A 26,663-nucleotide genomic window follows, 5' to 3' on the forward strand; every position below is an offset into this window, starting at 1 on the left:
TGGGTCAAATAATAACTTGAAGTTTACTTTGGAAACTTCTCCTGAGTGTGTCACTGAGCCTTGTGGGAATGAGAAACTGGAAGGGGAACCCGACCAGGTGGAGAAGTTGGGAGCGGGCTTCTGACCCACAGGGCTTGTTTCATAAAGGTCAGGCCTCAGGCATTCCTGGGGACAAACTCTTACTCACCCTCAGAGCCCCTCCGCCCTCGCCCCTCTGCTGTGAGTTCCCGTCTGGAGGCGGTGGGACCCAAACCTTCCCTCACTCACCTTCCTGTGACCACTGACAGTGACATAATCAAAGACGCGGTTCCAAGTGCCCTGCACCTCCAGGAACTCAATCCTTGTTGAAGGTACTCCTGGGCTCCCTGCTCTAACCCTAAAGGAGAGGGGGGCAGCACGCAGAGCTCCTGCAGCTGACTCTGAGAGGCTTCTCTGCACCTGGGCTGCGGGCCTGTGCTCCAGCATGCGACAGTCTCAGTCTGTGATTACATGAGATTGTGCACTCTGCACACGGAGCCCATCGCCTGGCACACGGGGGCGGCCACGCGTGTGGCCGTGATAGCAAGGGCATCCGTCTGTTTTACATGGCCACAGCGAGCCCCCCGAGGCAGGCTGGCTTATGAAGAACACAGTCTAGGTGAAGTCCAGGGGACGAGTCTGCTGATGGTCTGTGGCTGGCAGCGCCCTGAGGTGACTGTCCCAGTTACTTTTCTCAGTACGGGACAAATACCCAACACCCAAGGTTAAAGGAGGGGAGGTTTATCCTGGCTCAGCCTGTAGGGCTTTCAGCCCCCGGTCTGCTGCTCCAGGGCAGGCGGCGCGGCAGAGGAGGCCCAGGCACCGCACGGCAGGCAGCGGCAGCAGCAGCCTCCCTTTCCCTGTGATCCGATCCAGGTTTCGAGCCCGTGGGTAAGCCACCCGCACCCAGAATTACCCAGAAAACTGATTAGTGGACTAATACAGTACCACTCTCCCGAACCAGTCACACATCCTCCATGTGGCCACCCCCCAAAAGGCCCATCTGCCACCCAGTGAGGCTTCGGGGGGCCACCTACCACCCAATGAGGCTTCAGGGGGCCACCTACCACCCAGTGAGGCTTTGGGGGGGCCATCCAGATAAAGCCATAACCATGGCACAGGGCACCACAAGGCGAGAGGCAGGACTCACGCACATCTATGCGTCTCTGCCACTCTTCTTCCAGAGCCCCTGGGGCTCCCCTTGGTGACCTCATCCAATCCCGGTCACCCCTACACCCTCCCTCTCAGCACCGCCTTTGGGTTAGGCTTCGCCCTAAGACGCCTCACGACAGGGATACCATTCTCGCTCACCAAGCCTTGGGACATTTAGACCAGATCTGGCACAGTACCAGGTGTCGCCACGTGGGCGCCCTCTCCCGTGATTACTCTGGTCACTGCCCCACCCGTCCTTGGAGGGTCCTGCTGGGGAAACCCTTTGGGCTTGGGCTGAGAGAGGAGGTGAGTCCTGCGGGTGGTGGGCGGAGGAAATCTGAGACTGGCTGACCTCAAGGGGCTGGGGAGTAGACTCAGGGAGCAGGATGAGAACAGGGCCTCTGTGTCCTGAGAGGAGACCCCCTTTCGAGAGCAGTGTTTGTGGTTGCTGGGGTGGGACAAGGGCTGACGTGTGTGTGGAGCTGGGTCCCAAAGGCTGGGGGCCGGGAGATGCTGGGCCCAATGGGACTGATGACCAGAGGTCCGAGGGAGGCCTGGAATCACGCTTGGTGCTGGCTGGTTTGGGTCTCCTGCTGATATTCAGGCAGCTGTCATCGCCTGGACATGGGAGAGCCCTGGGTCGGCCCAGGGACTTTTCACTGTATGAACGGACGAGTGGGTGAACCGAAAGGCTTTGAAGTGAGGTTCTGACCCAGAGCTGCTTCCCAAGTAGGGCTGTGGCCCTTGCCTTGCCGCTCCTGGTCTCAGGCCACTGCAGCCACCGCGCTGTCCCCGTCTCCAGGCTGGTGCTGTAGACCTCAATCAGGACGCCACGTCCCGGGCCTGTGGCTGCTGTGAGAGCAGGGCTCTCTCCCTGTGATGATTTCTCTGCCATGCATACTGGTCAGCGTCTGGGGTCTCCTCAGGGACTAGCAGATCTCAGAGTCCCTGCCTGTGTCTCAGGCCCACGGGGCCACACGAGAAGTTCGTCCTTCGTCCCAGGAGCCACGGCTGCAGCCCCTGTGCACCTGAGCGGGCCATGAGCACCGTGGCAGCAAAGTGACTGACGGTTTGGCTTCGCTGCCTGCCGGCCTGGAGAGCTGGTCTGGAGGACACAGCTGTGAGTGCAACCAGGCAAAGAGGCTCATTTAAAAATCTGCTTTTAGTGAAGGAAGCCCTGTGTGAGTGGGCGGAGGGAACAGCCATGCAGTTCTGGGAAGCAGAAACAGAAGCTGGGCCGACAGAGAAATGGGTTGCAGATGGACAGAACGCCAGACCAGGAAGTGACATCAGCCAGCGGCTGTCAAGCCCCTCATTTTACAGTCAAGAAACGGAGGCCCCAGGAAGGAGAAGGCTCCGGGTCACACCTGAGCCCTGGCGAGTGCTCCTGACCCGGTCTGCCAGGCTGCGCCCCAGGTTGTGTCCCCACCAGGCTGGACGTCAGGGAGAAGGCGACTTCCATTAAGCTTTCTGATCTGGCTTCAAGCTAAAGAGAGCGTGAGGCTCTGCACCGACCCCAGGACGTGGCTTTTGCTGTGGGCTGCTTTTCCTTCCCGTGGCCCCCAACAATGGCCTGGCGGAGCCCGCTCCCCACGGAAAGCACTCTCCCGTGCACGGGTGCTCACATCTCCCAGAATGACTTAATGGTTTCCATGTAACCACTGTGCTGAGCTGCTGGCTTCCCCGGTCCAGCTTCAGAAAATCACCGGTTATCAAGTTCCCTTCCCAGCCCTGCGTGTGCCCAGCTGCGCCACATTCCCCCCTTTCTTTTAAAAAAACAGAAACAAAGTAAGGGAGGCCCCGAGGATGCCCTGGGCGCTAGGATTTCCTATTAATTGAAAAATGTCCTCCGGAAGATCTAAAGTTTTAAGATGAAGTGGATTTATGGTTTAATTTGAAAAACCAACAACAGACAGAAAAGGTAAGAAGGACACACATGCACAGGAAAGGAAACGAGGAAACAAGACGGCGCTGACCCTGCTTCCCGCCAAAGCCAGAGCCAGTGTCCGAGGTCTGGGAGGCCCTGCAGGGACCGCGCTGGTGCCACATTTGGGGACGCTGCCGTCACAGGAGAGTCACCCCGGAAGTGCCCCACTACCCCCATACTGTGGAGCCCTGCCCACGGAGGGTGCACAGCTCCACTCACCTCCAGGGACACGTGCTGCAGCCACGTGCTGTGGCTGCTGTGCTGGTGACTGGATTCTGCCGTCCCTGCGGTCCCTCACCACGTCCCCATGTGCTGCAGCTGCCCGGGCAGGGGCTGCGCGTCCTACCAGTGTGGACACTGGCCTGGCGGGAAAGGCCTCTCGGCTCCCCTGAGCTACAAGGAGGACGCTCACCCGGGAGAAAGGGACCTCAAAAGCTCCCCGACCCACGTCCCCGCTGCAGCCCAGCTCTGCTCTGCAGGAATTTCACCCGCCTGGAGCTCTCGCTAGAGCTGCAGGAAGCCGTTTACCGCCGCACAGCTCAGAGGAGCTGAATCTTGGAAGCGGCCTGTGTGTCCAGCAACAGGTAAATGGGTAAAGAAGACGCAGTATTCACACACAGTGCAGTCTTACCCTGCCATAAAGAGGGACAACCTGGATCATTTACAGGCAAATGGGTACACCCGAGATCATAGTGTTATGTGACATAAATCATACATGCAGGCTTAAATATCTCTTCCTTAAGAAACCCAAAATTAAATAAAGGGCACAGTAAAAGATAAATAGGAGGTCGTGGGGAGACAGATCTTTCCTAAAACAGAAGGGGACCGAGAGATGAGGCAGAAGTGGGGACGGGATGAAAAAGAATGAAGATGTCCATGTACCAGTGTCCACGGCGAAGGTCATCCCACCTGGACAGCCATAGTTAGTTAGGAAAAGAAAGACCCCCGGCTCTCAAGTTTACTGGCTGCTGGAGTCAAGCACCGGCCCCCCAGGCAAAACGGGGATCAGCTGGGGGCTGCCAGGTGGCCTTGCCATGGCCAGCTGTCGGCAGCCATGCCGTGACTGCACTTCGGGTTTGGGGCACAGGGCCTGCACTCTGTGCCACTGCTCCGAGCCCTGATGCAGCAGCTTGCTGTCTCTGGCACCGGGGAGCAGGACGTGGGGTTTCTCACAATTGGAGTGGTTTCCATACTCCTGGCTGTCCGGTGGGGCCAGTGGTCACGGCAAGTGCACATGTCTTACTCTTCTCGAGTACTGGCCTGTCCACTCTGGTGGCTGCCACCCCCCCTCCAGGGGAAAGGACGAGGCGCGGCCCGCCCAGGCCCACTACGCAGGGCTGGGGCCAGGAAGGAGACCTCGGCGATCTGCTCTCTACTGTGATGCCCTGGCCTGTCACCTCCCTTGATCCTGGGGGCAGGCTCTGGGGTGGACACTAGTGCCCAGGCAGAGCCCAGCAGAGGTGCCAGGGCCACAGCTTGGGCTGGGGTGTCTGGGGCTTGATTCCTCACAGCTCCACGATGCAGCCCGGGCGTGACTGAAACTGCTGGTTTTCTCCCGTTTCCTCTGGGCCAGGGGCTGCTCAGGACAAGGACCGTCAGTCTGTCACTGTGTCGCTGGCAGCCAGCACAGCACCCAGCACACGTGAGTGCTGGCCTTGCCAGGGCCCTGCGGGTACCAGGCGGCGGGACCCCTGTCCGACACCAGGGTCAGTAGACCCTCACATCTATTTCATACTTCGAGGACGCAGTTCACACACAACCCGCACGTGTTCTCCTGCACCCCCAGATCCCCTCCAGGTGGCTCCTAGTCCCCAACGCAGCGTGCAAGTCACTTGGAGTCACTCAGGGGACACTGACAAGAAAAGGTCCGCACGCGTTCGGGACATTTCTGGTCTGCGCGGGGCTGATCTGTGTCTCTGACAGTCGGGCTGAGGCCGCTGCATGTGCCAGCCCCGTGCACTCAGCGATTACCCAGGGGCCTACTTGAGCTGCACGATCTACCGCCAGCAAGCCGCCAGGCAGGCTCCTGGGACTATTAACTAACAATTGAACAATCACGCACAAATTTTCTGTCCTTATAAGTGGCCCAGGATGATTCCTCTTCACTCACTGTGGCCTGGGCAAATCAACAGCCAGGCGCCCTGGGTGTGTGGGGGGCGATGGTGATGGGAACTGTCAGATGCTGTGACCGCGCCACTCTCAGAGGCTCCATGCCCCGGATGCAGTCTGTTGTCACCGTCCATGCCAGCAGAGGTCACTCAGGTCCCCAGGTGGGGAAGCCGAGGCACAGAGAGTGAAGGAGCCCTTCAGGTCCCAGACAGGGAGCGTTTGGCGTGGCTGGAGCCCACCCAGGGCAGACATTGGATGTGGGTCGGCCGGGTGGGAAGCTTACGGGACAGATGACTCACGGCCAGAGAGGGGACTCGAGCATTGACAAAGAAGCAGGTGGGTCTCTCTCAAGGCAGTGGGAGCACAGGCGGCCCAGGCAGGACAGCGCTGGGAAGGCCGCTGTGGCACAGGGTGGTGAGTGGACCTGCGTCCACACAGGGGCCGGTGCTGCCCGCCCCAAGGCCCGAGCGGTGCTGCTGCAGAGGTTTCCTCTGGAAGCCAAGGGCTGGTGCCAGCTCCGCACCCCTCCAGCACCACTGTGTGCCCGAGTCCTGGCTCCTACCATAACTCTGGGCATCTGGGCCCCTGCACCTCCTCATCCAGGTGCGAGCCGGGGCCCCTTTGCCCAGGCTTCCTTCCCCATGCTGCCCTGGTCCTCCATGGGGTCCCCAGGACCCTGTCAGGTGGCCAGGATGCCCACTGTCCAGGCTCAGGACCACTGTGTGGCCCTGGGCAGGTGGGCAGTGCTCACACAGGAGCCTCACTTTCCAGGGTCTCCTCATCCATCCAGCTGGCATTTATCCACAGAACCAATCCTGCCGGGTGTGGGGGACGCTGGGCCGAGCTGCAGAGAATCCCACAGCCCTTCAGACTCCATTGGCATCCAGACACGGGTGCCCTTTGCCTTCCCAGTCCTCTGCTAAGGGTGAGCGCAAGTGCCTGGAGGCTTCCTCGCAGGCGCCTCACCCCTCGCCTGTAACCCTGGCCCTGCAGGTCTGCTCCTCTGGACACTGCGTGGAGACCACCTGATTTGGTTAGTGTCCTGGAGCAGTGACCACGTTATGGGCTCAGGGTGCCCGCCCAACGGGGCAGCCCCAACACCCCAGGTTACTGGGAAGGCGCCCCCTTCTGGCACAAGGGGGGAGGTCCCCTTCCTCTGTACAAAGGCCCAGAGGAGGTCTCATTTCCTAGGTGCAGTTTGCGGAAAGTCCTTGGGCAAGGAGGACATCGGGGGGCAGAGGGAAGAGGCCTTCCACGCGCCTGCTCAGCTCCGCTCAGCCCTCCGCAGTCCCCACCCCAGGTCCATGTTCAGGGCCCGCTCTGGGCCCCTGCTCCCTGCCATCTTGAATCTGCACCCTGGCTCCCCTGGCATTGTTCTCACAGCCGGGACCCAGTGTCTCCTCGAGTGCCCGATGCCTACATGGATCCAGCCCCGAGGGAGGATGGCGGTCCTGTGCAGCTGCCGGAGCCAACCGGGACTGTAGACCAGGCAAGATGGAGACAGCAAGACGGGGTGCGAGCTGCCGGAGGAGGAGCTGTGAGTCCTGGTGTGGCCGGCTCCTCACCTAGACCTCCCCACCGTCCCTGAGGTGCTGCAGCTGCCGAGTGCCCTGGCGGAGGAGGTGACTCAGAGGCCGCGAGGCCGGCCGTGACTCACGGCCATGGGGACCCTGTGGAGGCCGAGAACGGGAGTGGTTTCCCTCCTTCCCGTCTCCTTCCCTTTCTCCTGTGCCCTCCCTCTGCCCGCCCAGGGACACATGTTTCTCATCATCGCTGTAGCAGCCGGTATGCGGGGAGGACAGGGCGAGGACAGGCGAGGGGCACGGGGAGGAGGGGACGCAGCAGGCGGGCGAGTGGGCCACTCGTGCTTGGCTTTGGGTCCACACTGGCTTCCTTGAGTGCGCAGTGTCTCGGAGGGGATAGGACAGAATTCCCTGCAGGGCACCCCTCAAGTACCCACATGTGCAGACGGGGATGTGGGGGCCGAGAGGGTTGAGGGCAGTTCCCCGTGTGTCCCATGGCCAAGTCGCGTCTGGGCCTCACTATCCTGGTCATCTCTCAGGCTTCGAATCAGGATGTGGAAGGACCCCCCGGACCGTGGAGCACGAGAAGTGACGGAGCTTGCAGCAAATCTGTGCAATTGTCCCCCGCTCTTACTCCAGTCGGGGTGATCACTCTGCCCTGGGGGGACATGTGTAAAGTCAGAGGGGCTTTCTGCAGTCCTGTGGGGCGTGGCACAGGTTGGGGTAACCGGGGAGCTCGCCTGTCCTCAGCATGCTTTGCTCCTCCTCTGTCCTGCAAGTGTCCAGCTGTGCACGGCTCTGTGCCACGTTCATGGCTGCAGAGATCACCGGTGAGTCCAGTTCCCTGTCCTCACCATACCGGCTCACCTTCTGGGCCCAGGAGTGGGCACAGACTGGGCTCTCAGGACCATCCAGACTCCCAGAGAGGCCCCTGACCTGCCGTCCACTTAACCCTCTCACTTCTCCATCCCAAGCTGCAGGTCAGGTTTGCCCCTCAGCCTGGCATGCAGGGCAGCAGGGTAGCAGCAGCATGCCCAGCCTGCTCACTTAGTGCCGAGCCGTCTTTACCTTCATTACACATCTCGGCGCCTCCCTGCCAGAGCCACAGAGCACTGGTGCTTCCCAGAGACCTCGGGCTGTTCTTGGGGTCGTACGCCCCGCATGCCCACGTGCGCAGATGACTCAGCTTCCAGACAGGGCTCAGCCCGCTTCCCTCAGTGTCAGCACCCACCTCCTGGAGCAGCCTGTTCCCACAGCTGCCACCTGGTGCTTGTCAGGCTGCGTCCCATGTCCCCTGTGTCCCCTGCCCAGCCTCACGTCCCCCACAGAGCCCACCCGCCTGGCCGTGTCTCCTCCCAGTGCCCGCCCGACTGTAGCCGTCATCGGACTTCCCTGAGCATCTCCTTACGCCTGTGTCTCTCGCCACACCCTGTCCCCGTCCCTTCCTTCGCAGGCCTCTTCCTCCTCGTGTCCACATAGGAGCAGACGGGGACGGTGTCTGAGCACTGTCTTCCTGCTCAGCAATGACCGTCCGGCTCACTGCCCTTCCCACGATGGCCCCGGTTTCATCATCTTCCTGCCGGTGGTGGCGACAGGAGGAGGGGCCTGCGTTCCCCGGGGGACACACCGGCCGGGGTGCTTGCCAGGCCTCTCTGGGAGGACACGTTATCCTCGGCATGTCTGAGGCCTCTTCCAGACCACAGCAGGCAGCTGCCCCTTCATGTCCCCACAGTGCCTGCCGTGACTTCCTGGGACGCGAGGTCTGGAACCTGTGGTGCCTCCATGGGAGCCCGCAGTGTCTTTATCATGGGGAACCCACTGTGGCCACAGCAGCGTCTGGGCGGAGTGGCCTTGTGGTCACACTCATCCGCAAAGGTCTCATGGCACCCGCTGCACACTATGCACTGTGCCGGGCGCTGGGCTGCACCTGGGCCGGACATTGTCTTGAAGCTAGTGGGGAGACGGACACAGCGGCCAGGCCTGGGCAGTGACGAGGCTGTGGGGCTGCGTGCTGAGGGCCAGCAGCAGGGCGGGCTTCCGGGCAGCATGACCCTGCGGCAGGGCTCTCAGAAGGCCCTGCTGCTGCCATCCTGAATTCTTTATTTTTCCTCTCTGAGACAGGTTTTCCCTATGCGGTTCAGGCTGCCTTGGCCTAACCCCAAGTTCCAGGGTTACCAGTGTCCACCACCATGGCCGGCTCCCATCTTGGATTCCTAATGTCCCTGTGACCCTGTGCACTGTGAGCGATGACTGAGGGGACCCGGGCAGGGTTGTGAGCAGAGGGCACATGTGACAGATTCAGGGCCACGCTGGCTGTCCCCGGCTGCCTCGTTTGCATAGAGCCCTGGTGCCCAGGAGCCCAGAGCCACAGTGGGCAGAGATCAGCTGACAGAGGGATGCACCACATGTGCAGCTGGCTCGAGGGGGCACCAGCAGCCCCAGAGCTGGGCTCAGGCCAGCCAGTCTCACACCAGTATCAAGTGCCCTGAGGAACCCGACGCTCCAGGGCCCTCATGCTCTTCCCACTCGCCACAGCCTGTGAGAGAAACAACGGCGCCTGGTACCCAGGCCTTCCTGGGGCTGGCACAGGGCGTCTGGCAAAGTGAGCCCTGGGAAGGACGTGGCCCTGGCCTGCTCTGCCCCCTCGGGAAGAGATGCTCCTGTGTGTACACCGTGAGAGGTGACACTGCCATCGTGCTGATTCTTACGGGTGGAGTGTTTTTATATCTGTGCTTAAAAATTGACACTGTACAAGAGGATGGTAAATGGCTGTACGTGTACACATGCTGTGCCCGACAGCCTCATGGCCTGGCATCTGCACGTGGGAGCCTGAAGGTCACACGGGGCACTCGGGGGTTTCAAGGTCATGGGAGAATTAGGGCGCCTTGAGGTCAGGAGCTAGTGGATGAGTGGGGCTGACCCTTTCCTCCCTGGCACCTTCCAGAGCTGGAAATCTGAGTCCCCCAGGTGGGTCAAGCCATCCACCAGCACTGGCGATGAGGTGTGGGCAAGGCCAGGCGACCTGGCCAGCCCAGAGCCCAGGGACACTGGGAAGTTGGTGCCCCTGCCCTTGTCTGTCCTTACGAGCAGTGGCTTTGGTTACCTGCTCTTCAATCACCAGCTTCACTGGGTTCCTAGGTGCCTCTGCTCCTCGCCTGCACACCTCTGTGACACTGGGGGTGACGGTGCTGGCCTTTATCTTCGCTCTGCCCACATCTGTTCCTTTACCGGCCACACTTCCTCCCAGACTGACAGTGGCCACTGTCCTCTCCCAGGCACCCTCCTGGGCTGTCCGCAGACACCCGCAGCCTCCTCCACATCTCCGTGTCTCTGTGCCAAGGCACAAAGGGGCCATGCACCTGAAGTCTGCCCAGCATCCTTCGGTTTCCTGCCCTGGTCCCTCCTACCAGGAGGCTGTCTGCAAAGCCAGGCCGGGTGGTGTCACTCCTCTGCTCAAACCCCAGCCCTGTCCTCTTGCTCTGAAAAGCAGCCTGGATGCACACCCAGCCACGCCCACTCGCGCCTGTCCCATTTCCCCGCTTTCCTCTGCTCTGGTTCACCAGGTGGCCTCCTGTGCTGAGCCTTCTGTCCCTCACCCAGAATGCTCCCTTGCTGACCCTGCAGGTCACGGCTAAGTGTCATCAGTCACCTCTGCCATGCTTCCCAATTCCCCCCCAAGATGTCCGGTGCCTCGGGGCCTGCCACCCCTGGAAGTTACCACGTCTTTGTTTTGTATCCTTTGTTGGGGTCTCCGGTTCACCTGCTGGCTGAGGACCATCACCCCACTGCACCGGGATCCATGAGGCTCTTATTTAGGTTCCGCCCTCTCCCAGGCACCCGCTGTTCAGGTTTAAAAGTGCGCCCCTCTGCAGCCTCCCTAGCCCCAGCTCTCCTGACCTTCACCCTGCAGAGCACGGAGCAGAATGCAGACGGGCGAGCCCTCCCGTGGCTGTGCCCAGGAGTGGCAAACAGCAAGCAGCAAGCATGCCCTGGCCTGGACCGGCAGGGCAGCGTGGCCAGGCAGAAAATTAGAAGACATGTGCCAGGGCCAGAGATGTGGCTCAGTGGCACAGCACAAGATAAATAAATAAATACATAAATGGTGCATGCCAGCAACCCGGAAGTCCTCGCAGGGGACCAGACCGTGGCTGGGTGCAGAGGTGCCGGCGCCCCAACTTGTGACTCAATGCCCTTAGCTCCTCAGTGCTGAGAGCCCTCCATGCCAGAGGCTAAGCTTCAGAGAGCAGGCACCAGAGAGCCAGCCCTGGAGCAACACAGATGGCAGGAGTGGTGGAAGTGAGGAGGCAAGCTGTGCGCTGTCCCGGGCGGGAGTCAGCGTGGAGCCCCGCCGTCTCGCGGGCGATCCCCATCAGGAGCAGAAGGCCCGAGAGGCAGCCACCCTGCACACACAGAAGCTTGAGATTTAACCGCAGCAATTGGAGACGCAGGCAGACCTGGCAGACTTTCTGCTCCCCTCGTCCTTCCTCTGCTGTCTGCCCGAGCCTGGGCTGGGTCTGTCACTTCTCCAGGTGACAGATGAAGCCGAGCTGCACGGCTGCATCCTATCTGTCAGTCAGTGCTATCATCTACCTATCACCTACCTATCTTCTATCTATCATCTATCTGTTTATCTATCAATCTGTCTGTCTGTCTGTATACCCAACATCCATCTGTCAGCGGGTCATCTTTACCGCCTCTTCAATACTGATGAGGAATGAGGTGCAGCAGAGGTATTTTCTGTTGCAGTTTTTTCCCAGGCTCACTTCATGAAGCCAGGAGCCTTGGGTGTGAGGAGCTCGGCTGCTACGGTTTGTGTCTGGATGTCCCCCAGGCCTCATGCGGTCATGGAGGCAGCTGAGCCTGTGTTTGTGATTGGTTCACCATCTCGTGTGGGATTGGCGGAGTGAGGGCTGCACCCTCCAGGGACCCGCGCTGGCCTACAAGGGAGGAAGGAGGTGCCTGCTTTCCTCTTTTTTTGCCCTTTCACTCTTGTCATCACTTGTGGCCACCATGAATGACTGAAACCTCCAAAACTGTGACCTAAATAAACCTTTCCTTCCCTCATTTTGGGCATCAGGTATTTTGTCTCAGCAAGAGACAAAAGTAACCAAGACACTGGGCTTGGCTTCCCCGTGGAGCTCAGTTTGGCCCTGTCCTCTCAGGCCACCCATGTCCCCTCTGGTCAGCAGCTTGGGGTGAAGGTGGCCAGCACCCTGTGCTGCCCCTTGGCCTGGAGAAAAAAACAAGTTCTCCTGACACAGAGCTGGGCTGTCCTGGTCAGCACCTTCCTGCATGGGACTGGGCCGCTGCTCTTAAGAGCCTTGCCTTCCCCGTCTCTTCCTTTCTGTCCACCCCAAGTCCTGGAGCCAGGAGGTGCTGGATACCGGGACACTGGTGGTGCCTGGTTCCTCCACAGGACTCTGTACAGGTTACAGAGCAGAGCAGGCTTTGTCTGGCCCCAATTCCATGGGCTGCTGGCCACATGCAGTGTAGCGGGCAGGGTCTGTCGTCCTAGGGCCAGCACCAAGCTGGTGGGGCCCATTCTGTTTTCGAGGTCCCTGGCTGGGTGTCAGTGGGGAGTCAGACACAGCCTCCTGCAGGCTCACTTCCTGCTCTAAACACTGGAGAGGGTTTAGCAAAATAGATGCGTTTCCTCTGTCACAGAGGGCAGGAGGCTACGGTGCGAGGGAGCTCATGCTGCGGGAAGGGGTGCTCTGGGGAGGCTGCTGGGGAGAGAAGAGGTAGCTGTGTCAGGAGCAGAGGAGTCCTGCTGCCCGTCCTCCAGACAGTGACCTGCAGACCACCCAGCACCGCAGGTCAGGACAGTGTCCTGGCACTGTCTGTCCTTCACGTTAGAGCACAGCAGACAAATGCATTCCTGACCTGAGGAGCTCACCCCTCAGCAGGGTGGCCTGGCTGGCAGGGTGTCAGAAGGCCTGGGGTCCCGGCACTCAGGGAGCCAGCAACAGCTTTGCAGAGGAAGTGACACCTCAGCAGGGCCTGGAGGATGAGCTGCTTGGCCAGAGGGAAAGCTTTTACTCAGGCAGGTCCAGGGCAGAGGAGATGACAGCACAGAAACCAGTCTGCAGGTTGGGTCAAGGTGGCCGCCAGGTGCCAAGTGGAGCCCTGGCACAGGCCATGCTCAGGAGCACCCAGTGTGAACCTTGGGCCCTTGCAAAGGCTGCCACGGTGGGGGTGCCTGGGCTAAGGGCCAAGCCTGAGGGCAGAGAGGTCACCATGGAGGACAGTGCTGAGCAGGCGGTGGACACCAGAGAGAGGCAGGCTGGGTGCAGGGAGCAAGGGACGGGAGGAGGGGTGAGGGGCGGTGCCAGAAGAGATGAGCAGGGTCCTGCTGGGCAGGCAGCCCTTCCGCTCAGATGCAGCCAGCTCTGCAGCCATGTGACTGGGACGGTTCTGGAGTCAGAGCAGGGACAGCGGTCTGGGCCATGCACGCGCATCTACTGCCCGCTAGAAGGTTCATGTCATGAGGGCAGGGACTTTGCTTGTGTTGTTCTCTACTGAATCTACTTGCCAGAAAAATCCCTGCAACCCGGCAGGCTCACAGTAAACACCTGTCACAGGGAAGATGACAGGGCCACAGCTACTAGGCTGGCTCTAGTAAGGGCATATCATAGAAGACAACACACACACATAATTTAGTGGTGATGGCGTCACTGTCACCTCTGCCATTGTGACTGCTGCCTGATAATGCCATCGCCACCCCAGTGGCCACTGTGACCCTGGGATGAGGTCTGGTGATGATCACCATTTGACTCCTGTGGAAACTGAGGCTCAGAGAGGTCACAGAGGGGTCCCGGGTCACGCAGCGGGACTCACAAAGCGGGACTCAGTTCTACTCCACCCGCCCATTTTGAGCTCCTGGTTTACGGAAGGGACAGAGCTGTGGCTGAAAGGGGCATGGCAGAGAGGAGGCCCGTGCTGACCATGGCCTCGGGGTTTGCCAGAGTCAGATGGGCAGGGGCGCTGTGCTCCAGCCCCAGCTGGACTCCCCGCTGGCCTGCGGAATCTCTGTTTGCCCTCACCCTCAGCCTGCTGTGCACTTCCCAGACCGGAGACAACTCAGAGGCAGGAGGCTCATACCGCTCCATCCCTGGTCTGGGGACAGCCAGGAGCAGCGCATGCCCTGCTCTCCCCTGGTGGCCTCAGGGCCGTGGTTCAGCTGCCCTGGACGGGACCTTAGCCTGGGCAGCATGAACTTGGGAGAGGGAAGCAGAGATGTTAACAGGGCTTCCCGCAGCCCTGTGTCCCAGCTGGGGTCTGTTCCCGTGACCAAGCTGCTCCATGCTGAGTCCCCTGGGCAGGGGCTGCTGGGGAACCACGGGCATGGGCACGGATTTCGGAGCGCCCAGCCGAGCTGCCTGCAGGCTTCGGGGCCTCCCATGTTCCCGTTCCTGTCTGCAGACTTGGTGTGGCCTCTGTGAGCTCGCAATGCGGAAGGAGGGGCATCCTCACCCCTGCTCAAGAGGGTGGAAGGGGAATCCGTGCCCGGGTCCCGCTGGGCACCTCTGAGGAAGACTGCAGGAACTGTCCATTGGGACTGTGTTCAGCTGTTACACGGACCGTCACTGTGTGGTCCACTCCCTGTCCAGGGACCATGGCGTGCAGATGCTGGCAGGATGAAGGACAGAGAGGAGGGAAGGGGCTGCACCCCTGGAGCAGCAGGCCTCTCAGGTGGCGCCAGCCTGGGTGCTTGAGGAGCCTCCCAGCCCCCGCCTGGGGCCCGGGTCGCCCTGTATCAGGTCCTGACCTCTGCCGCACGAGGCCTTGGCTAGAGAGAAGTTTCTCTCGCTGCGTGCCAGCAAGCGGCGTCACAGGGCGTGGCGCCCCACTTCCATCAGGGAAGGGCCCGGCTGGGGTGTTTATTTGGAAGGAGACGGCTGCAGGCAACAGGTCCCAGACAGCTTGGCACCAGTGAGATTTTTCTGGACGGTCGTCAGGGAAATGCCAGCTTGTCTCAGGGAGTCTCCTCCTCTGCAGGAGCCTGAGGCATGGGCACAGGGCCCAGCACCAGCCTAAAGTCTCAGTGAAGGCTCTGCCTCCCCACACACATGATCAGAACAGATCCAACTGCAGACACACCTGTGCCAGTCTCCAGGCCAGCTGGGTGTGGCCTTGTGTCATCTGCCGAGACCTCCCAGGTGGAGGGCCCCTCCCCTTTGTGCTGGAGGATGAGTCGGAGGCCGGTGAGGGGCAGGACCACGGCCCCTACGGCTGCTTAGAGTTCAGCCGGGCGGGTGGCAAAGGCCAGATTCTCCGCAGGGTCACAGTGCAAGCACACACTGGGCACATTCATCGTGGCAGGCATCATGGGGGGTTAGAGATGAGTGACACTCAGTGTTGTCATGGACAAGCCTGGAAATGCCAGCTCTTCCCAAGAGGCTGTAGCAGGACATGTGCGTGGAGCTGGGGTGTGTGGCCAGGGGGTGACACGTGGCGGGGGGGGGGTCAGTGCTGCTGGGGGAGCAGAGGAGGGGGCGGGGCCTGGCTGGCTGCGGGCCGTCCCCAAGGTCCCTGTGCTGGAAGCCTGGCTCGTGGGCTGTGTCGGGGGCAGTAGGCTTATGGCTGCCTGGTAGAAGGAAGGACGGAGTCCGTGGGCAGCCTGGCTGGACTGCATTCGTTCCCAGGAGAGTGCCCTGTTGCGAAAGCAGCCCCCGCCCCCGCCTGTCCTTCTCTGTCTCCCGTGTACACATGACCTTCTGCCTGTGGTCAGGGCCCTTTCTCTGTCTCCACCGGGCTGGGACGTGCTCCTGCCATCGGGGTTTTCCAGCCACCAGAACTCCAGCCACGGAAGCGGCTTCCGGTGTGACACACTCTGCGTGGCAGAAAACGGACAGAGACGGAGGGGCCCTCTCCGCGAGTCCTCGGCGGGGCGCGTTTCCAGGGCTGTCATCCTTCCACCACCTTTAGAAACGAGCAGGAGGAGCATCTCTCGGGAGGCTGACCGCATGCAACAGAGCAAATGGGGGTTTCCATCTGCCGTCCCTTTGATGGCAAATACTGTTATCACTGTTCTGCTTTGTTCTGATTAATTGTCTTGCTCAATATTCAATATTCTGTTTTGATAAGCTCTATAGTGTTCTGAATCTGGTTTGATTTTGCTATACCTGATTGAAAGGACAACTATTGTAAAGATAACGAAATATACTGTGGTACCTGTTACTGCTACCCAGTAACCCGCTGTGACTCGGTACCAGTTTCACTGCACTGTCTCCAAAAAAGAAAAGAATCGAGTTTTGCCAACTCCTCGTGGTTTCGCTGGAGCTGACCCTTCAAAATGGGAATCGTCTAGTGCTTCGTCCCAGCCGCGGTCACTTATGACGCTGACCGTGACTCTAAGCTTCCTCCTGACCCACCTCAGGACTATGTCAGAATAACACAGGACGTGAAGGCCACAGCACAGAGAAGGCGCAGTTATTATCTACTAAGCTCACTGTGACGTCTTCACACTCAACCTGAAGTTGAATCGACTGATGTGCGTGAATAAAATAAAAACAAAATAGGAAAAAAGTCAGCGGGAGGGAGCAGGGAGACTGAGTGTGCACGTGGCGCTCTCGGGCGCGGGTGACCCAGTCACCCCGGAAGACCTGGGAACACTGAGGGGACTGTCTCAGGGTCCTGCAGAACAACCCGAGACCCGCTGCCTGGAATCAGGCTGCAGGAGGTGCTTCGTGGGCGGATACACGTGCAGCTCAGGGCCACGTGTGTCACGGGTCATGGTGGGGGGCGCGCAGAGCTCATGGCAAGCTCACAGGCCCTGCGGGAGGGTCACAGGGCAGTGGCCCTCAGAGCAGCAGGGTGTGCCCACAGGCGGAGCCAGGGCTGACCTGGCCATTGGGCCAGCACCTCTGGGTGTTGCTGGCACTGAGGCTCCACGGGCTGTGCTCTGGGGTCCTTTGTCAGGGTCATCACCATCAGAGAAGGGGCTGGACTTGAGTTCCGGTCTAGAATAGGACCAGGCGTGCCAGGCAGCAGGAATCTGAGGCCTGCTGGCTGGTCCAACACACATGGGCTCACCACACGTCCTGGGAAGTCCCCTTGTCTGGTCACACGTGATCCCAAGGTCTTTCACAGCTGGCCGGGAGGATAGTGAGTTGTACCGCACGCCGTCCCGAGGCTGCCCGGAAACGCTCTGCCGGGACCCTGTGGTCCTTTGTGGACCCCCGCCCCGCCCCCAGCCTCCTTCCTTGGCTCTGCCCCCAAAGCTCCTTCCTCTTGGCATGGGAGGGGACAGCACCCGGCTCCCTGCCCTCCTGGATCCTCTCCACCGCTCCTCCCTCCTCCTCTGAAGCCGAAATGCTGCCCTTCCCTCTAAGGACTGTGGATGTCCCCTGTCACAGCCTTTGTCCTCCTGGACTCACTTGGTGGGCTGCCTTCCGGGCCGACCCATGGGTCTCCAGTGACACGTGGTACTGTCCACCACACTGCTGGACGTCCCGTCCAGGGCCTCGTGGGCACATGCTACGCAACCGCATGTGGACGAGCCATGTCCGGCCAGGCCCTCCTGCTGCCGAAGGCCGCCGACTGCCTTTCCCCTGCGTTCACCACTGCTGCGATGGCCGTGTGTCTGCTGACAGGCACTTGGGTTTGTCCAACCCGGGCTTTTGTGAATAACCCCGCCAGAAACACGGGAGTGCGGACTTTTCCTTGGGATTCTGAGCTCAGTTATTTGGGATTTTGCATCCCAAAAGTGGGATCCCTAGTGTTTAGGGTTCTTTATTAAAGAATCTTCACCTGATTACTGATTTCCGTTGCGGCTGTACTGTTTCACTTTTTGTTTTTGTGGGAAAGGGTCTCACTGTGTAGTCAGGATGGTCTTGAACTCACAGCGATCCTCCTGCCTCAGCCTCTGAGTGCTGGGTTTCAAGCATGTGCCACCATGTTTTACTTTTTCACTAATGGTATGCAAGGTTTCCAGTCTCTGTGACTTCTCCAGAACCTTCTTCTCCCCTTCTCTTCCTCGCTTCCCTCCTCTCTTCCTTCCCTCCTTCTCTCCCCACTTCTTTATTGGAACAGCAGCTGTCTGGCAGGTGTGCGGTGGGATCTCGGAGTTCTGACGTTTGCTCCCCGCTGACAGCAGTGTGGAGCATGTTTTCACACCCCAGCTCCCGTTCTGTGATTCTCCGTAAGCTGTCTGTTGAGTCTTTTGCCCCTTGTAAAATGAGGGTTTAACATTTTTACTCATTTTTGCTGGCAAGGTCTAGACTCTCTCTGTATGGCGAAATTTCACTCCGCCCGGGATCCGGTCCCCGTCCGCCGCAGCTGCCTGCTGACTCTGACCCTGTCCTGTGTCTCTTGGCTGTCTGCTCTGCTTCCTGTGCTGAGACCAAGGTCAGTGGAACCCAGGTAAACTCTGGGGTGACAGCAATGGCACTGTCTGTCCTGTGGTGGCAGGACACGAGTGTGTCCAGGTGTCCCGCCCATCACACCGTGCATGCTGGGGTCCCCTGCAGCATCCGTGAACCGCACCTCAGTTAAGCTGGGGACTACAAGCAATTTCACACGGAAAAAAAACGCTACAGTAACATTTTTAAAACTGCTGATCTAAGGGTGGTTTTCAGCCTTACACACCCTGGGGGTCCCAGCTCGTCTTCTGGAGATCAAATGTGTCTTTATTTCTAGATACTTTGGGCAGCCTAGCAATCTGCAAGTTTGTATCCACCACCGCCCGGGCACCAGGCACAGCTCTGAGCGCTCAGGGTACACAGTGCGTGCGTAGTAAGGCCCACCAAAGCCCTGCCTCAGGAGCTCCTGTCCCGGTGGGGACAGCCGGAGTGGGAAACCGTGAGGCTGGGAGGAGGAGGAGGAAAGAGCCGGGCAAGGCGTGGAGAGGCCGTGGGTGGGGGGTGGCACCCCGGCAAGCCAGCGGGTGGGTTCTGTCCTCAGCCAGGGAACAGTGGGCGAGGTCAGAGCTCTTTGTGGCTGGCACCCTGTCTGGGGCGGGGGGAGGGGAGGAAGCTACCAGCCCCTGGTGGATACAGGCCAAGGATGCTGCTGGCACCCCAGAGCAGTGATGGTGAACCTTTTAGGTTTCCACGATAACAAACAGCTCACTGTGGCACGGGCGCCATGGTTTGCCACCCCCGTCCCAGAGTGACCCTCGGAAAGGATCTGAGGCTCCAAAGATCGACAGGGTCAGGACAGAGGGGCTCCTGTTAATAAGTTAATCAGCTTTACTTGTAACCCCTGCAACGGCCCCGTTTCCAAGGTGGCCTAACTAGAGCATAGCTTGTAGAGGAGGAGGAGGGGCAATGTGACCCGAAGCATCAGGCTTCTCCCTTTTCCTCGTGGTCTAGAAGTCTATGAGTGCAGCAGGACAGTGCCCAGCCCCTGGAGAAGCTGGAGGCTCTGTTACGGCCCCGGGGAGCGAGTGGACGTAGATCTCTTTGGGCTGCTGCTTCCCAGCCATGATGGTCTTGTGGTGGGGTTCTGTGGAATCCTGAGCTGTGGGGTCTGAAGGTGGCTCTGCCTTCCGTCTGCACAGTCAGGCCTGGCAGAAGCCTCCTTGTCTACCACACAAGGCGGACTCACCTAAAGAATGACGGAGGTGTGAGTTCAATCCCCAGTTCCAGAAGAAAAGAACAGAATGCTGCAGAGGCAGACTGAGAAGAGAGGACAGAGTGACAGAGCCTCCACCACACAGGTCAGGCTCCGCCCAGTGGTACCGCAGTATCAGCCCTAGACTGAGATGCAGGAACTGATAAACTTATTTCTGTTTCTCATGACTACCTGAAGTTGGGTTTTCTGCTAGTTTTAATTGAAAGGATTAATTCAGCAGCTTTTCACTATTCTGCACCATCATCAGTATCAGTCACCATTAAGATGAACTCTGCCTAAGCCCGGCTCTTTACAAAGTGCTTTCTTGCCGTTGAAGGCACTGAATTGTGATCCCCACTGAGCGCTGAGGCTTCGAGCAGACTCCACACTCAGCATCCTGGGATTGTTCAAGTTATCGCTATTTACTTGACTCACTATTATGTATCTGTTATGAAAAGGGGTTCTCTACACATCACGGAGACCGCATGGCCGGAGGTCAGACTGTGTGGTCTGAGGTCCTGCTCACCCGCCTCCTGGTGGGACTGAGATCAGCTCACCTGCGCTCTGTGAGTTTCGGTGAATCAGTCAGCTTCTCTGTTTTTGGGACAAATGATCTGGCACGGCAGGATCACGGTTCCAGGACTCTCTGCGGTCAGCCAGCCCCCAGGCAGGAGCGTGCGGTGGGTGAGCTCCGCAGAACAACATCGCCAGTCATGTGGCTGGAGGACAGCAGCAAAGGCCCGGAGGAGGGGCCCAGCGTGCACCCCACTTCTCCAGGTGTGTGCAGGGCAGCTTGGCTATCACATGCAGGTCCACGCTCTGAGTGACAGGTGCACACTGTCCTGTCCACCTACTTCTCCAGATGTAGGGGAGGAAATGACAGCGAGCAGGGGTCAGGAAACGTGACTCTGCGGTGACTCTGAGCCACACGGGGGCTCTGGGTTAGGAACATCGTCTTCCGGAACACGGCCACCTCTCTGCTTAGCTGCCGTCCACAGCTGCTGCTGCTCTGTGGGGCAGAGTAGCCGTAACAGAGTTTGGGATCTGGGAGAAGCAAGCGAACGGGGCCAGGGTGACTTCTGTCCTGTTTCTTACCTGGTCTCTGCAGTCACATGTGCTCTGACAGCACGGTTTCCTCCTGGGCCTCCCTGTACCCCCCACCCCAACCCGGAAGCTCCCAGCGGGCATTAGGCTCATGTGCTAACACCCAGTGCTGGCAAAGGATGGTGGGTGATGACAGTGGGAACCAGCTCTCCAGAGGGCAGTGTGATGGCATTCTCCAGCGCCTCATAGAGCGGCACCCCCCCCCACACACACACTTCATCACCGCACTCCTGGGAAGCTGTCTTCAGAAATAACCAGAGCTGAGGCGCCATCCGGCCGTTCCCGAGCTCCTTTCCCGAGGCTCTTTCCTGGCATGGGACAAAGCCCAGCGACAGCAGCGGATGGAGGATCTCAAGGAAACCGCGTGTTTAACAGGACCCCGGCTGGCGCAAGCAGGAAGCACAGATCACTGGACGGTGCTTTCCTCCGGGCAGTGGAATGCAAGAGGCTTTTACATTACTCATTTCATTTTTCTTTTTGATCAGAAAAAGAAGAATTTAGCCAAGAATTATTGGTTGGATGAGCTTGAGAGAGGGCGGCTGATCTGAAGCTCTTGGCCGGCTATGAACAGGGTGTCCCGCTCAGGCAGGGCGGGCCTCTGTGAGCAAGCTGGACCTCGGAGTGCGCGCTGTCTGAATCAAACACAGCACCCGCCCCCACCTGCCCCTGCCCAGCTGCGGAGCCAGGCGCCCACCGTTAGCCCAGCACTGGGCTTGGGCCCTGTGAAATGACCTGGCCGGGTCTCACCGCCCGAGCCCCGCCCAGACTCTCAGAGCCAGGGGCTTCGACTCACACCCAGAGCCGGTTTCCACACTGACGTTCCAGTCACCCTCCCCTTCCTGGGATTTCTCTGTCTGGGAGTGGGAACCCCGAAAGCTGGGTGTGATCTCGGCGTGACTCCTGCCACGACTCCTGTGTCCACGCCACGGCAGAGCTCGGCCCGGCCCTGCTGCCCACTCGCTCCCATCCCTTGCTGTCTCCCAAGTGGCCAGCTGCAGGGGCTTCCTGCTTCCCCAGCTCTGCCACTGCTGGGTCTCCCTCGGTTTCCAGAACCGAGGCCTACACCCCAGCCCCGCCCCATCTTGCTTTTGATGGAGGTGGCCAGTGCTTCTCCCGCACCTCACACCCCGCTCCTCCATGCTGCTGATTTGCTTCCACGCCAGGAAGACTTTGTCCATGTCGCTGTCCTCTCACCTGCCGGGGACCCCCTCTGCAGCCCTTCCCTCCCCAGGGACCACCCCCAGTCCTCCGAGCAGCCCCACCCCAGCTCTGGGCTGGGCAGGAGTTCACTCCTGCTGTTCTCTGCTCCGGAACTGGGAGTGTCTTTCAGAGCTCAAGTCCTGCCCCAGGCCGTCTGGTGGATCAGGGGACAGGAGCTCTCCTCCCCTTTCTCAGCTGGCTTGGGACATAACGACCTGCTTTCAATCCCTTCCAATTAAGGGATTCTGACAGGAATTTGGAAAACAAAGCCGAAAGCCCGCGGCTTGGATGGTGGCCATGCGTGGCTTCCAAGTCCGCCTGCTCAGATTCCAGAAAGGCTTTTCTCACCTGCCCTCGCCTCCCTCCAGGCTCCCATCTGGGGCTGTCTGGCCATGCCCGCTCCCCATTTTCCAGCTGGGCAACGGCTTCTCCGGTCTCTGGCGCTGGGCTGTGTGCCCTGGAGCTGGGCTGGGCTGACACAGAGCTCCGAGGTGATCACCTGGTTCCTAGGCTTTTGGCATTGGGCCTAAGACCCCAAGCCTCAGTTTCCCTAAGTCTATCATAGGAGTCATACCACCCACCCTTCGGCGTTTGAGGTAGAAAGCCCAGGAAGTAACAAGCAGTTAACAATCTCCTTCTTCCCTCCTAACTTGTGGAAGGGTAGGGAGTGGGCGCGGCGGGTGTGTAGCGGTCCAGAAAGAGTTAGGAGGGCAGGGCCTGCACTGAGGCCTGGCAGCACCTGCCCTGTGGGGGGCGCCTGAGGACCAGGGAGGCAGAGAAAGGAGTACCTTCTGACCTCCGAGCCCACAGACCTAGTTCAAATCCCCGCTGTCACCCAGGTGCCAGGTATATGTGTGCCAGTGTGTGTTGCCTGCTCTGAGCCTCAGTTGCTGCATCTGTGAGCTGGGAGGAACAGTCCCCACATCACAGTGCTCAGGATTCGAGCTGACACACAGGAAGCCCCACGTGGCCGGCTGACCTCAGGCATCATCTTGGTCCCAAATGAACCAGGGCCCCACGTGGTCCTGAGGCCACGCCTGGCACAGTCCTGGCAGGGCATGTGGACAGCTGCTTACTCCAGTCCCTAAGTGACAAAACCACAGCAGATGCCCTTGATCAAGCACCATGTATTCTTGGTCTTGGCTGGTCCTGAACTCGAGGCAACTCTCCGCCTCAGCCTCTGGAGTTCGGGGGCTACAGGTATGCACCACCGCACCCAGCAGTCTGTCTTTAGCAAGGAGACTAAAGCCCAGATGTTGTCACTTGTCCAAGGTCACCAAGCAGGCCAGTGAGAGAGCTAGACTGTGGCCCATGTGGTGGATAGAATCCATGCATTGACACCCTAACACCCAGGCTGGTGTCAGGGTGACGCCCTTGCCAGGTGACTGTTCAGTGAGTGTGGCGATGGGACGGGTTTGTGCCCTGCTGGGTCCCGGGAGGGCCTGGGACCAGGTGCACAGGGGAGGGGATGCCCCGACTGACACTTCCCTGCCCCTGGTCCACACCCCCAGCCCCTTGGATTGGCGAGTGTCTGTTTAACACACACGGTGGGCAGCATGTGCACCTCAGCCTGCATCCTCCGTGTCTCCTCCCTGGGTGGGATGAGGCTCCAGTGTGCTCCTGTCCCCTCCTGCCGGGGCTGCAGCCCTTCCCCTGGGCCGGGCTCTTATACAGCTTCGACGCAGCTAGACTGGATGTCAGGAAGGAACTGTTTCCGGGACAGCGCTCGTCACGCTGGCCGAGGGGACGCCACGCCAGGGGCTGAGCTCGGGCAGCTGCTGGAGCTCCCTGGGCTGTGAGGAGGAGGCCTCTCTGGTAGGCGCATCTGGGGAACCAGCCAGGGCTCCCCTTAGACTTCAAACAGTGCTCTCCGCCTGACTGCGGTTACGGACTTCACTCCACGCCACCGGCGGACACCGGGCACGCGTGCCTCTCCCACCCCGTCCCTTCCGCAGCTGTGGCTTGGGCATTTACAGTCTGTCTGTGGCCGTGGCCCCCCAGTGTTCACTGAGGGGGTGCCCTCGCCGGGCTGGGGAGACACAGGTGGCCTTGTCTCCCTGAGACCTGCTTCCTGGTTCACGAGGTCAGCAGTGTTCTCGGCCCCGCAGCGCCCGCACTGCCATCCAGAATCTCCGCCAGAGCCCACGGCAGAGCTGCTTGAGGCTGGGCTGGACCTTTCAGCACCAGGAGCCTTCAGAACTGCGGGCCACCCGACATTTCCCTGAGCTGTTTCCCCTATGATGGATTTTATCATTATTGTCGATCTTTTTCGTCTTGGGTTGAAGCCTAAGTATAGTTTTTACTTAGGAAGCATTTTGCTTTCGTCTGGTATTTTATCAGGGACACAGCTTGGGGGGAGGAGAGAACCAGCTGGGCTGACAGCAGATTTCCCTTGAATATTTTTTTGTTTTCTTTTTGAGACAGGGCCTAACTATGTAGCACAGGCTGGCCTCAAACTCATGGAAATACTCCTGCCTCAGCCTCTTGAGTGCGGGGGTTACAAGTGTGTCACTATGGCTGAATTTTTGATCCTTATGTGTTAACTATCTCAGATATTTCACGACAGTATTGTGAGGTGAGACGGACTCATACAGTAATTGTTCCACAAATGAAAGACAATCAGATCGGCCATCAAGTTTGAGGATATAGTTAGTACATTCAGAATTGTGTTGCTAGCATCTCTTTGTCACTAAAGGCTAAAGAGATGTTGGAGGCTAAATTGACTTTTTTCTTTAGGGTGTTTCCAAATTTTATGGTCTGAATATTCTCTGTCAAAATTCCATGACATATTAAATTTATATATGAGGCATTTTTTAAATTCAGAAAAATTTTCTTCTATAAGATCTTTGAATATGTTTCTGTCTTGCTGGTCTGCTCTTTTCTTTGGGACGCCCAGTGTGTGAATCCCCGTTATTGGCCTCATTACCTCTGTTCTTGGTTCTCAGTGGAACCCAGTGATCTTCCTGATGCTTCCTCCTGTGCTCAACCTTTCTGTTCTCAGTGGGAACCTGCCTGTGTGTAGTTTTTGTCCCCAGGAAAGGACTTTCGCCCATTATTTTATCAGGAATACAGGTGGGTGGAGGGGACAGTGAGGTGGGGTTGATAGCAGATTCCCCTTGAGTGTCTCCTCTCAGAATTCTAAATCGGCCCTGCCCGGGGAGACGTCACCCTATCTTTGCAAGCACCCCTGGCGGGAAGCTGAGGGGAGTCACCAGGGAGGCCCATGGGCTGCAGGTCCTCGCCTGGCCGCCTGACATTCACGGATCAGACTGCCGCCCCTGGCTTCCACCGCACCTCTCCATGTCTGAGCGCTGGTGCTGGCTTGGAGACGCACTTGCTCTGCCCAGGCAGCGTCCTCCACGCCTGCCCCCGCCCTCTGCCTTAGGGAAATGGGTCTGAATGGGCACTGTGGGCTCCAAGGCTCTCTCCCCTCTGGGATTGTCTTGGGGACATTCTCTCCTGGTTTCGAGGGACTCTGGCAACACACATAACTTCTCCTTAGCAGATTTACTTAAGGCAATTTTAGCTTCTGTGACAAACAACCTGCCTCCAAATGTCCCCAGGCCAACAGGATACAAGTTCCGGTCTCCCTCATAACTGCCAGGGGCAGACGTTTCCCATCATCAGGTAGCTTGACATTTCCGTTTTGCTGGGTCTAGGTGTCCATGAATCCAACCAGAGAAGGGAGGAGAGAGAGAGGACCAAGTCCCCACCGCCTGGTCACAGTGGCCCGGAGGACACGCAGGTCACGTCTGACCCGTTTCAGCTGTGACACAGTCACATGGCAGTGGCTCCCCTGAGCCCAAGGCGGGGTGCGGCCCTCCTGTCCCTGCGCCCACTCTCCTGCGGAAGGGGGGTGGCTCCGAGCCCCTCATCTCAGCCCCGCGCCTCTCTCCTAAGCTCACTGAAGGGGGGTTTTCTCTACCCTTTGTACCCTTTTTGCTGTTTTAGTGGGTTTTGGAGAAGGTGTCCTTTGACTCCGTCTCCCAGCTTCTCTGTCAGTTTTCTCTAAATGAGTGGCCAGCAGACCAGACGCTGGACATCCCTCTCCGGAGGGCAGAGGGACGGAGCCCTGCTGGACAGAGCGGGCGCTCTCCCGCTGCTCCGCCTCCCTGCGCCTCCCTCCCTCGAGGGCCTCTCCTGGGGGAGGGAAGAGGAGGGCCGCCCCTGCTCCTTCTTTCTCCCCTGCCCTCTCCACCTCCGTTTGGCTCAAGGCTTTCGCCTCCTGCCTCCCTGCCCTGACTTCTCCTCCCAGAATGAAATCTGGTCAAGCCTGGCGGGGGCTCAGGGCTTCCTGCTGCCAAACCAGGCTGAACAATGTGCCTCCCTGTAGCTTGGCTGAGGGGCTGATCCTGGGGAGGGAAAGCTGTCTGTCTGGGTCGCACAAATCACTGGTGAGGACACTGGAGCCACACTCCAGCGGTGTTAACAGTCCTGCCCGAAGTAGAGCAGGACGTGGACCGAGGAGACCCTTCCGGCCTGAACTGCCCTGACCCAGGCTGGCAGTGGTACTCAAGTCCACTGTGGCAAGTGACTTGCAGTGTGACAGTCATAGGGCAGCACAGTGTGGCCGGGCACGTGGCCCCAGCATCCTTGGACATGGGCTGATGCCTGCTCGCCATTCGCTGGGTGGGGACCTGACACGCATTCGTAAAGTAAGCGAGTTCCGTTCCCTGCCTGCAGTAACATTGAGCGAGCATCTGCCCTGCTGGCGTTAGGAGGCTGCATCAAAGTCGGTCTTGGCACAGAAGAGACTTTCAATGCTTGCTGCACCAGTAAATGCCAAATACCCCGAGTTGTTAAATCAGAACCTGAAATATTCTAAGCAATCAAACCAGGGCTGGTTATATTAGTAATGACTGATTACTAATGACAATATTAGTAATGGTTTACTGCAGAAACAAAGCCCCCACAGTCTTGTGTCTTAAAACAGAGAAGGCTTGTTTTTCACGCATGCTCTATGTCCAGTGACGCACAGCTGGGGACCCCACCCCAAGTCACCTTGGCGGGGGAGCAGCCACCACCTGGGGAGCTGTCGGTCGGTCCCGCCCGCCGGTAAGGAAGTAAAGCATTTG

At 59.2% G+C, this 26,663-nt stretch overlaps 1 protein-coding gene and 1 long non-coding RNA gene across 6 annotated transcripts in view; both read right to left on the bottom strand.

Moving 5' to 3' along the window:
* Positions 1 to 26,663, bottom strand: part of Syn3 (synapsin III) — a 288,914-nt gene that overhangs the window by 55,688 nt on the left and 206,563 nt on the right. The gene's annotated exons all lie outside the window — the stretch shown is intronic.
* On the bottom strand, positions 18,903 to 22,923 carry LOC134477436 (uncharacterized). The gene is made up of 2 exons (XR_010049521.1): positions 19,842 to 22,923; positions 18,903 to 19,278 (listed from the first exon to the last, which is right to left on the bottom strand). It is a non-coding gene; the product is annotated as an uncharacterized LOC134477436 (long non-coding RNA).

This window comes from Cavia porcellus, unplaced genomic scaffold (assembly GCF_034190915.1).
Source record: "Cavia porcellus strain 051 isolate PalLab524CR breed Dunkin Hartley unplaced genomic scaffold, mCavPor4.1 scaffold_8, whole genome shotgun sequence".
Classification (NCBI taxonomy): Eukaryota; Metazoa; Chordata; class Mammalia; order Rodentia; family Caviidae; genus Cavia; species Cavia porcellus.